The sequence below is a fragment of the Lissotriton vulgaris genome, chromosome 1_1 (genome assembly GCF_964263255.1).
Source record: "Lissotriton vulgaris chromosome 1_1, aLisVul1.2, whole genome shotgun sequence".
NCBI lineage: Eukaryota > Metazoa > Chordata > Amphibia > Caudata > Salamandridae > Lissotriton > Lissotriton vulgaris.
This window is the reverse complement of record NC_141685.1, coordinates 1371060518-1371072370: the sequence shown is the minus strand read 5'-3', so window position 1 is coordinate 1371072370 and position 11853 is coordinate 1371060518. Positions and strand designations below refer to the sequence as shown.

The window sequence follows — 11853 nt, the reverse complement described above, 5'->3', positions numbered from 1 at the left end:
AGTTCACAAGCAGGCGGCCAGGAAACGGTTTCAGCCTATCAACCACTGAGGAGATAAAGCCTTTGTATAAGGAATGAGGAAGCAATGAACACATTCAGCCTATCACAGGAGTAGCCCTGTGTGTCCCAAATTATAATTTCTTCATGTCACTGTAAGTTATTGAGCCCAAGTAGCTCGCCGTGATTTTATAGTGGTTAGTAATCTGCGTTGTGGCCGCAGCAACCTCGGTTCGAATCCGAGTCACGGCATTGTGGTTGGCAATGTCACGGCAGTTGGGTTTTTCCTTTACAGAATTCCCAAATGTACCAGTTGTTTTTGTAAAATGTCTATTAAAAACAGATCCTTTTCAATATTTAAACGATCTAACGACAAATTATTTGAACACACATGATTATAAGATGTAGGTATACTGTACTTACTGACATAAATTATCGTTCTTGAACATATTTGCGGTAAGGGGAGCGGAGCTCTCCCCCAGGCCAATCAGAACGCAGATGAATGCAGTTGCAGTTGAGTGACCTGTGTTGTGGCTGTCTACAGGGAATGCACATATGTAGCTGTCTCGCAGCCCAATCCAGACGTCAATTGAAGACAGGTTTTCATGCAAATAGAGCAGTAAGTGCAGAGAAATGCTCACTCTCTAAAAATGGCATTTATACAATAGTAAGATTAAATCCAACCTCACCAGTAGATAGGATTTATCAATAAATAAATAAAGCTTCTCCTCTCTGATATGGAATTACCCCCCAAAAAGTATAAGGGAATACCCAATGCTAACCTATGAGAGGGGCAGACCTCACAGTAGTGAAAAATGTAATAGACTGTTTGACACTACTAGGACATAGAAACTACCACAGTACATGTCTTACCTTTTACTTACATAGCATGATGCCCCTAGGACTACCTAGGGCCTACCTTAGGGGTTACTGATATGTAATAAAATTGGAGTTTAAGGCTTGGCAAGTAGTTTTAAATGCCAAGTCGAAGTGGCAGTAAACTGCAGCACAGGCACTGTAGTAGCAGGCTTGAGACAGGTTTGAAATGCTATTTCTTTGGGCGGCGCAATCAGTCCCTGGGTATATGGTATACCACTTTACAAGGGGCTTTCAAGTAAATTAAATCTGTCAGTCAGGTATACTCCAATTATACACATGATTAGGGAAGAAGCACGTGCACTTCAGCACTGATTAGTAGCGATAAAGTGATCAGAGTCCAAAGGCCAACAAAAAGATACAGCAAAATGCGGAGGTGAAAAGCAATAAGGTGGGGTTAGGACCACCTTCAGAATGCAAGGTCTAACAAAAACGAACTAAGGATAACATGAGTAAAACATCAGGTTTCTCTACAGCATTTGGTGAGACAAGTGGGCCTTCTTTTATCTTCCATAAATGCAATCTTTCCCGGACCCCTTTATTATATAGCTATTCAAGGAAAAAATATAAAGCACTTACAAAGGAGCCTCAAATACTCAAAGATGGTAGACTTCTGTAATATGGGCCATATACTAAAAGCAGCACGAAAACAGAGTGCAATAGGGTCCAAAAAACTTGAATGACCCATGAGAGTATGCATGCAAGCCTATGGTATTCCAAACTAGAGATATACGCATGCAATTTTTGTTTTTAGGAGAGAATGTGCCTGCTGAAAAAAACATTATTTTTAAAAAGTGCATTGCAGAATATCAGGAATTTGCTGTGGGACACCTTGAAAACTTGCATACAGATTATGTGCACACGCCTTACAGTCAGTTGTTGTGGCCGAGTGGTTAAGGCGATGGACTAGAAATCCATTGGGGTCACCCCGCGCAGGTTCGAATCCTGCCGACAACGAGAATCTTTTTAACATCGGCTACAATTTCAGAAGATAACCTTTAGTATTTCTTCCATGTCAGTTTTATAAATAGGTGGCTTATTTTGGTGTCACTATTGCCATATCACATATTTATTATCGCTCCCCCTTTCATATCTTTGCTATAACTCTCGTCCTTCATTAGCGCTGGTGCAAACGCTTCAAATTAATATACCCTGGCTCTCTCGGTCATACCTGTGCATGCACTTGAAACTTGCTTTACCAATAAAAGAAGCAAATAGAGAAATAAAATAAAAGTGCTTGCTGGATTAGGCAAACACACTTCATAAAACTGCATTTTCTTTTCTATTCTCCCCCGTGTTATAAGCTTAACTGCTCCCTGTGTAATTTCTCTTAACCTGCTGTTCCTGGAAGAGAATTTCATCTACAAGCTCTTTCTGTGTTTTTTCCTAGTCTTTTCTTTCCCTTTTCTTAGATTTGTAACTGTTCCTTTACGTGCTCTATTTAGGCACCATTAATCTCATTTGAGCTCCTTGTACCTGCTGCTGTTTTCTCCACACCTCATACTGCCTTTTCCCTCTTTCTCTCTTTCTCTGCGGTTGGTGGCTACTTTCCAAAGCGTCTGATGCCCCAATGTTCCTTCGGCTTGTTGTCAGACGTGAATTTGAAAAGCAACAAAATTAACAAGCCTTTACCACTCACACATGGCAGAAGTTTATACTTTAATTCAATGAGCTAAGAAAAGTGTGTTGTGGGGCCCCTACGAGCCATGGTGCTTGCTTCATCATAATTAGGCATGCAGTCATTAGCCACAGCTCTGATTATGGGTCACTGAGGTCAGTTTCAATAATTCCTCAAAAACCTAACCATGCAGTCCCCCCTAACTGTGTAGTTATCTTGCTTTACTGCTGTTTGTGTGATTAGCTGGGAGGAGCTCACAGCAGCATCCTCCTAATAAAAGTGTAGATGGACCGTTCCTTAACTCTTTCTTGCTTCACATACAGATGGCTTGAGAAGGTACAGGAGAGATGCAGGTCTAATAAACAGAATAGAATATCTGCGCCAGGTGTGTTTCTCTGCATTGGTGTCCCATCACAGGCCCACCAGTGTATGTGTGATCTTTGACTCCTGCCAGTTCAAAAGCAGGCGTCCAGGAAACGGTTTCAGCCTATCAACCACTGAGGAGATAAAGCCTTTGTACAAGGAATGAGGAAGCAATGAACACATTCAGCCTATCACAGGAGTAGCCCTGAGTGTTCCGAATTATAATTTCTTCATGTCACTGTACATTATTGAGCCCAAGTAGCTCGCCGTGATCGTATAGTGGTTAGTACTCTGCGTTGTGGCCGCAGCAACCTCGGTTCGAATCCAGGTCACGGAATTGTGGTTGGCAATGTCACGGCAGATGGGTTTTTCCTTTACAAAATTCCCAAATGTACCAGTTGTTTTTGTAAAATGTCTATTAAAAACAGATCCTTTTCAATATTTAAACGATCTAACGACAAATTATTTAAACACACATGATTATAAGATGTAGGTATACTGTACTTACTGACATAAATTATCGTTCTTGAACAAATTTGCGGTAAGGGGAGCGGAGCTCTCCCCCAGGCCAATCAGAATGCAGATGAATGCAGTTGCAGTTGAGTGACATGTGTTGTGGCTGTCTACAGGGAATGCACATATGTAGCTGTCTCGAAGCCCAATCCAGACGTCAATTGAAGACAGGTTTTCATGCAAATAGAGCAGTAAGTGCAGAGAAATGCTCACTCTCTAAAAATGGCATTTATACAATAGTACGATTAAATCCAACCTCACCAGTAGATAGGATTTATCAATAAATAAATAAAGCTTCTCCTCTCTGATATGGAATTACCCCCCAAAAAGTATAAGGGAATACCCAATGCTAACCTATGAGAGGGGCAGACCTCACAGTAGTGAAAAATGTAATAGACTGTTTGATACTACTAGGACATACAAACTACCACAGTACATGTCTTACCTTTTACTTGCATAGCATGATGCCCCTAGGACTACTTAGGGCCTACCTTAGGGGTTACTGATATGTAATAAAATTGGAGTTTAAGGCTTGGCAAGTAGTTTTAAATGCCAAGTCGAAGTGGCAGTACACTGCAGCACAGGCACTGCAGTAGCAGGCTTGAGACAGGTTTGAAATGCTATTTCTTTGGGCGGCACAATCAGTCCCTGGGTATATGGTATACCACTTTACAAGGGGCTTTCAAGTAAATTAAATCTGTCAGTCAGGTATACTCCAATTATACACATGATTAGGGAAGAAGCACGTGCACTTCAGCACTGATTAGTAGCGATAAAGTGATCAGAGTCCTAAGGCCAACAAAAAGATACAGCAAAATGCGGAGGTGAAAAGCAATAAGGTGGGGTTGGGACCACCTTAAGAATGCAAGGTCTAACAAAAACGAACTAAGGATAACATGAGTAAAACATCAGGTTTCTCTACAGCATTTGGTGAGACAAGTGGGCCTTCTTTTATCTTCCATAAATGCAATCTTTCCCGGACCCCTTTATTATATAGCTCTTCAAGGAAAAAATATAAAGCACTTACAAAGGAGCCTCAAATACTCAAAGATGGTAGACTTCTGTAATATGGGCCATATACTAAAAGCAGCACGAAAACTGAGTGCAATAGGGTCCAAAAAACTTGAGTGACCCATGAGAGTATGCATGCAAGCCTATGGTATTCCAAAGTAGAGATATACGCATGCAATTTTTGTTTTTAGGAGAGAATGTGCCTGCTGAAAAATACATTATTTTTAAAAAGTGCATTGCAGAATATCAGGAATTTGCTGTGGGACACCTTGAAAACTTGCATACAGATTATGTGCACACGCCTTACAGTCAGTTGTTGTGGCCGAGTAGTTAAGGCGACGGACTAGAAATCCATTGGGGTCTCCCCGCACAAGTTCGAATCCTGCCGACAACGAGAATCTTTTTAACATCGGCTACAATTTCAGAAGTTAACCTTTAGTATTTCTTCCATTTCAGTTTTATAAATAGGTGGCTTATTTTGGTGTCACTATTGCCATATCACATATTTATTATCGCTCCCCCTTTCATATCTTTGCTATAACTCTCGTCCTTCATTAGCGCTGGTGCAAACGCTTCAAATTATTATACCCTGGCTCTCTCGGTCATACCTGTGCATGCACTTGAAACTTACTTTACCAATAAAAGAAGCAAATAGAGAAATAAAATAAAAGTGCTAGCTGGATTAGGCAAACACACTTCATAAAACTGCATTTTCTTTTCTATTCTCCCCCGTGTTACAAGCTTAACTGCTCCCTGTGTAATTTCTCTTAACCTGCTGTTCCTGGAAGAGAATTTCATCTACAAGCTCTTTCTGTGTTTTTTCCTAGTCTTTTCTTTCCCTTTTCTTAGATGTGTAACTGTTCCTTTACGTGCTCTATTTAGGCGCCATTAATCTCATTTGAGCTCCTTGTACCTGCTGCTGTTTTCTCCACACCTCATACTGTCTTTTCCCTCTTTCTCTCTTTCTCTGCGGTTGGTGGCTACTTTCCAAAGCGTCTGATGCCCCAATGTTCCTTCGTCTTGTTGTCAGACGTGAATTTGAAAAGCAACAAAATTAACAAGCCTTTACCACTCACACATGGCAGAAGTTTATACTTTAATTCAATGAGCTAAGAAAAGTGTGTTGTGGGGCCCCTACGAGCCATGGTGCTTGCTTCATCATAATTAGGCATGCAGTCATTAGCCACAGCTCTGATTATGGGTCACTGAGGTCAGTTTCAATAATTCCTCAAAAACCTAACCATGCAGTCCCCCCTAACTGTGTAGTTATCTTGCTTTACAGCTGTTTGTGTGATTAGCTGGGAGGAGCTCACGGCAGCATCCTCCCAATAAAAGTGTAGATGGACCGTTCCTTAACTCTTTCTTGCTTCACATACAGATGGCTCTAGGCGGTACAGGAGAGATGCAGGTCTAATAAACAGAATAGAATATCTGCGCCAGGTGTGTTTCTCTGCATTGGTGTCCCATCACAGGCCCACCAGTGTATGTGAGATCTTTGACTCCTGCCAGTTCACAAGCAGGCGGCCAGGAAACGGTTTCAGCCTATCAACCACTGAGGAGATAAAGCCTTTGTATAAGGAATGAGGAATCAATGAACACATTCAGCCTATCATAGGAGTAGCCCTGAGTGTTCCGAATTATAATTTCTTCATGTCACTGTACGTTATTGAGCCCAAGTAGCTCGCCGTGATCGTATAGTGGTTAGTACTCTGCGTTGTGGCCGCAGCAACCTCGGTTCGAATCCGAGTCACAGCATTGTGGTTTGCAATGTCACGGCTGTTGGGTTTTTCCTTTACAGAATTCCCAAATGTACCAGTTGTTTTTGTAAAATGTCTATTAAAAACAGATCCTTTTCAATATTTAAACGATCTAACAACAAATTATTTAAACACACATGATTATAAGATGTAGGTATACTGTACTTACTGACATAAATTATCGTTCTTGAACATATTTGCAGTAAGGGGAGCGGAGCTCTCCCCCAGGCCAATCAGAATGCAGATGAATGCAGTTGCAGTTGAGTGACCTGTGTTGTGGCTGTCTACAGGGAATGCACATATGTAGCTGTCTCGCAGCCCAATCCAGACGTCAATTGAAGACAGGTTTTCATGCAAATAGAGCAGTAAGTGCAGAGAAATGCTCACTCTCTAAAAATGGCATTTATACGATAGTAAGATTAAATCCAACCTCACCAGTAGATAGGATTTATCAATAAATAAATAAAGCTTCTCCTCTCTGATATGGAATTACCCCCCAAAAAGTATAAGGGAATACCCAATGCTAACCTATGAGAGGGGTAGACCTCACAGTAGTGAAAAATGTAATAGACTGTTTGATACTACTAGGACATAGAAACTACCACAGTACATGTCTTACCTTTTACTTACATAGCATGATGCCCCTATGACTACCTAGGGCCTACCTTAGGGGTTACTGATATGTAATAAAATTGGAGTTTGAGGCTTGGCAAGTAGTTTTAAATGCCAAGTCGAAGTGGCAGTACACTGCAGCACAGGAACTGCAGTAGCAGGCTTGAGACAGGTTTGAAATGCTATTTCTTCTGGCGGCACAATCAGTCCCTGGGTATATGGTATACCACTTTACAAGGGGCTTTCAAGTAAATTAAATCTGTCAGTCAGGTATACTCCAATTATACACATGATTAGGGAAGAAGCACTTGCACTTCAGCACTGATTAGTAGCGATAAAGTGATCAGAGTCCTAAGGCCAACAAAAAGATACAGCAAAATGCGGAGGTGAAAAGCAATAAGGTGGGGTTGGGACCACCTTAAGAATGCAAGGTCTAACAAAAACGAACTAAGGATAACATGAGTAAAACATCAGGTTTCTCTACAGCATTTGGTGAGACAAGTGGGCCTACTTTTATCTTCCATAAATGCAATGTTTCCCGGACCCCTTTATTATATAGCTCTTCAAGGAAAAATATAAAGCACTTACAAAGGAGCCTCAAATACTCAAAGATGGTAGACTTCTGTAATATGGGCCATATACTAAAAGCAGCATGAAAACAGAGTGAAATAGGGTCCAAAAAACTTGAGTGACCCATGAGAGTATGCATGCAAGCCTATGGTATTCCAAACTAGAGATATACGCATGCAATTTTTGTTTTTAGGAGAGAATGTGCCTGCTGAAAAAATCATTATTTTTAAAAAGTGCGTTGCAGAATATCAGGAATTTGCAGTGGGGCACCTTGAAAACTTGCATACAGATTATGTGCACACGCCTTACAGTCAGTTGTTGTGGCTGAGTGGTTAAGGCGATGGACTTGAAATCCATTGGGGTCTCCCCGCGCAGGTTCGAATCCTGCCGACAACGAGAATCTTTTTAACATCGGCTACAATTTCAGAAGTTAACCTTTAGTATTTCTTCCATGTCAGTTTTATAAATAGGTGGCTTATTTTGGTGTCACTATTGCCATATCACATATTTATTATCGCTCCCCCTTTCATATCTTTGCTATAACTCTCGTCCTTCATTAGCGCTGGTGCAAACGCTTCAAATTATTATACCCTGGCTCTCTCGGTCATACCTGTGCATGCACTTGAAACTTGCTTTACCAATAAAAGAAGCAAATAGAGAAATAAAATAAAAGTGCTAGCGGGATTAGGCAAACACACTTCATAAAACTGCATTTTCTTTTCTATTCTCCCCCGTGTTACAAGCTTTACTGCTCCCTGTGTAATTTCTCTTAACCTGCTGTTCCTGGAAGAGAATTTCATCTACAAGCTCTTTCTGTGTTTTTTCCTAGTCTTTTCTTTCCCTTTTCTTACATTTGTAACTGTTCCTTTACGTGCTCTATTTAGGCGCCATTAATCTCATTTGAGCTCCTTGTACCTGCTGCTGTTTTCTCCACACTTCATACTGTCTTTTCCCTCTTTCTCTCTTTCTCTGCGGTTGGTGGCTACTTTCCAAAGCGTCTGATGCCCCAATGTTCCTTCGTCTTGTTGTCAGACTTGAATTTGAAAAGCAACAAAATTAACAAGCCTTTACCACTCACACATGGCAGAAGTTTATACTTTAATTCAATGAGCTAAGAAAAGTGTGTTGTGGGGCCCCTACGAGCCATGGTGCTTGCTTCATCATAATTAGGCATGCAGTCATTAGCCACAGCTCTGATTATGGGTCACTGAGGTCAATTTCAATAATTCCTCAAAAACCTAACCATGCAGTCCCCCCTAACTGTGTAGTTATCTTGCTTTACTGCTGTTTGTGTGATTAGCTGGGAGGAGATCACGGCAGCATCCTCCCAATAAAAGTGTAGATGGACCGTTCCTTAACTCTTTCTTGCTTCACATACAGATGGCTTGAGGAGGTACAGGGGAGATGCAGGTCTAATAAACAGAATAGAATATCTGCGCCAGGTTTGTTTCTCTGCATTGGTGTCCCATCACAGGCCCACCAGTGTATGTGCGATCTTTGACTCCTGCCAGTTCACAAGCAGGCGGCCAGGAAACGGTTTCAGCCTATCAACCACTGAGGAGATAAAGCCTTTGTATAAGGAATGAGGAAGCAATGAACACATTCAGCCTATCACAGGAGTAGCCCTGAGTGTCCCAAATTATAATTTCTTCATGTCACTGTAAGTTATTGAGCCCAAGTAGCTCGCCGTGATTTTATAGTGGTTAGTAATCTGCGTTGTGGCCGCAGCAACCTCGGTTCGAATCCGAGTCACGGCATTGTGGTTGGCAATGTCACGGCAGTTGGGTTTTTCCTTTACAGAATTCCCAAATGTACCAGTTGTTTTTGTAAAATGTCTATTAAAAACAGATCCTTTTCAATATTTAAACGATCTAACGACAAATTATTTGAACACACATGATTATAAGATGTAGGTATACTGTACTTACTGACATAAATTATCGTTCTTGAACATATTTGCGGTAAGGGGAGCGGAGCTCTCCCCCAGGCCAATCAGAACGCAGATGAATGCAGTTGCAGTTGAGTGACCTGTGTTGTGGCTGTCTACAGGGAATGCACATATGTAGCTGTCTCGCAGCCCAATCCAGACGTCAATTGAAGACAGGTTTTCATGCAAATAGAGCAGTAAGTGCAGAGAAATGCTCACTCTCTAAAAATGGCATTTATACAATAGTAAGATTAAATCCAACCTCACCAGTAGATAGGATTTATCAATAAATAAATAAAGCTTCTCCTCTCTGATATGGAATTACCCCCCAAAAAGTATAAGGGAATACCCAATGCTAACCTATGAGAGGGGCAGACCTCACAGTAGTGAAAAATGTAATAGACTGTTTGACACTACTAGGACATAGAAACTACCACAGTACATGTCTTACCTTTTACTTACATAGCATGATGCCCCTAGGACTACCTAGGGCCTACCTTAGGGGTTACTGATATGTAATAAAATTGGAGTTTAAGGCTTGGCAAGTAGTTTTAAATGCCAAGTCGAAGTGGCAGTAAACTGCAGCACAGGCACTGTAGTAGCAGGCTTGAGACAGGTTTGAAATGCTATTTCTTTGGGCGGCGCAATCAGTCCCTGGGTATATGGTATACCACTTTACAAGGGGCTTTCAAGTAAATTAAATCTGTCAGTCAGGTATACTCCAATTATACACATGATTAGGGAAGAAGCACGTGCACTTCAGCACTGATTAGTAGCGATAAAGTGATCAGAGTCCAAAGGCCAACAAAAAGATACAGCAAAATGCGGAGGTGAAAAGCAATAAGGTGGGGTTAGGACCACCTTCAGAATGCAAGGTCTAACAAAAACGAACTAAGGATAACATGAGTAAAACATCAGGTTTCTCTACAGCATTTGGTGAGACAAGTGGGCCTTCTTTTATCTTCCATAAATGCAATCTTTCCCGGACCCCTTTATTATATAGCTATTCAAGGAAAAAATATAAAGCACTTACAAAGGAGCCTCAAATACTCAAAGATGGTAGACTTCTGTAATATGGGCCATATACTAAAAGCAGCACGAAAACAGAGTGCAATAGGGTCCAAAAAACTTGAATGACCCATGAGAGTATGCATGCAAGCCTATGGTATTCCAAACTAGAGATATACGCATGCAATTTTTGTTTTTAGGAGAGAATGTGCCTGCTGAAAAAAACATTATTTTTAAAAAGTGCATTGCAGAATATCAGGAATTTGCTGTGGGACACCTTGAAAACTTGCATACAGATTATGTGCACACGCCTTACAGTCAGTTGTTGTGGCCGAGTGGTTAAGGCGATGGACTAGAAATCCATTGGGGTCACCCCGCGCAGGTTCGAATCCTGCCGACAACGAGAATCTTTTTAACATCGGCTACAATTTCAGAAGATAACCTTTAGTATTTCTTCCATGTCAGTTTTATAAATAGGTGGCTTATTTTGGTGTCACTATTGCCATATCACATATTTATTATCGCTCCCCCTTTCATATCTTTGCTATAACTCTCGTCCTTCATTAGCGCTGGTGCAAACGCTTCAAATTAATATACCCTGGCTCTCTCGGTCATACCTGTGCATGCACTTGAAACTTGCTTTACCAATAAAAGAAGCAAATAGAGAAATAAAATAAAAGTGCTTGCTGGATTAGGCAAACACACTTCATAAAACTGCATTTTCTTTTCTATTCTCCCCGTGTTATAAGCTTAACTGCTCCCTGTGTAATTTCTCTTAACCTGCTGTTCCTGGAAGAGAATTTCATCTACAAGCTCTTTCTGTGTTTTTTCCTAGTCTTTTCTTTCCCTTTTCTTAGATTTGTAACTGTTCCTTTACGTGCTCTATTTAGGCACCATTAATCTCATTTGAGCTCCTTGTACCTGCTGCTGTTTTCTCCACACCTCATACTGCCTTTTCCCTCTTTCTCTCTTTCTCTGCGGTTGGTGGCTACTTTCCAAAGCGTCTGATGCCCCAATGTTCCTTCGGCTTGTTGTCAGACGTGAATTTGAAAAGCAACAAAATTAACAAGCCTTTACCACTCACACATGGCAGAAGTTTATACTTTAATTCAATGAGCTAAGAAAAGTGTGTTGTGGGGCCCCTACGAGCCATGGTGCTTGCTTCATCATAATTAGGCATGCAGTCATTAGCCACAGCTCTGATTATGGGTCACTGAGGTCAGTTTCAATAATTCCTCAAAAACCTAACCATGCAGTCCCCCCTAACTGTGTAGTTATCTTGCTTTACTGCTGTTTGTGTGATTAGCTGGGAGGAGCTCACAGCAGCATCCTCCTAATAAAAGTGTAGATGGACCGTTCCTTAACTCTTTCTTGCTTCACATACAGATGGCTTGAGAAGGTACAGGAGAGATGCAGGTCTAATAAACAGAATAGAATATCTGCGCCAGGTGTGTTTCTCTGCATTGGTGTCCCATCACAGGCCCACCAGTGTATGTGTGATCTTTGACTCCTGCCAGTTCAAAAGCAGGCGTCCAGGAAACGGTTTCAGCCTATCAACCACTGAGGAGATAAAGCCTTTGTACAAGGAATGAGGAAGCAATG

At 41.3% G+C, this 11853-nt stretch overlaps 3 non-coding genes across 3 annotated transcripts; all 3 read left to right on the top strand.

Annotated features, from left to right (window-relative positions):
• Positions 1–1747: 1747 nt before the first annotated feature.
• On the top strand, positions 1748–1829 carry TRNAS-AGA (transfer RNA serine (anticodon AGA)). Its single transcript has one exon. It is a non-coding gene; the product is annotated as a tRNA-Ser (tRNA).
• Positions 1830–7630: 5801 nt separating this feature from the next.
• TRNAS-UGA (transfer RNA serine (anticodon UGA)) lies at positions 7631–7712 on the top strand. The gene has a single exon. It is a non-coding gene; the product is annotated as a tRNA-Ser (tRNA).
• A 2860-nt stretch (positions 7713–10572) lies between these two features.
• On the top strand, positions 10573–10654 carry TRNAS-AGA (transfer RNA serine (anticodon AGA)). Its single transcript has one exon. It is a non-coding gene; the product is annotated as a tRNA-Ser (tRNA).
• Positions 10655–11853: the final 1199 nt, after the last annotated feature.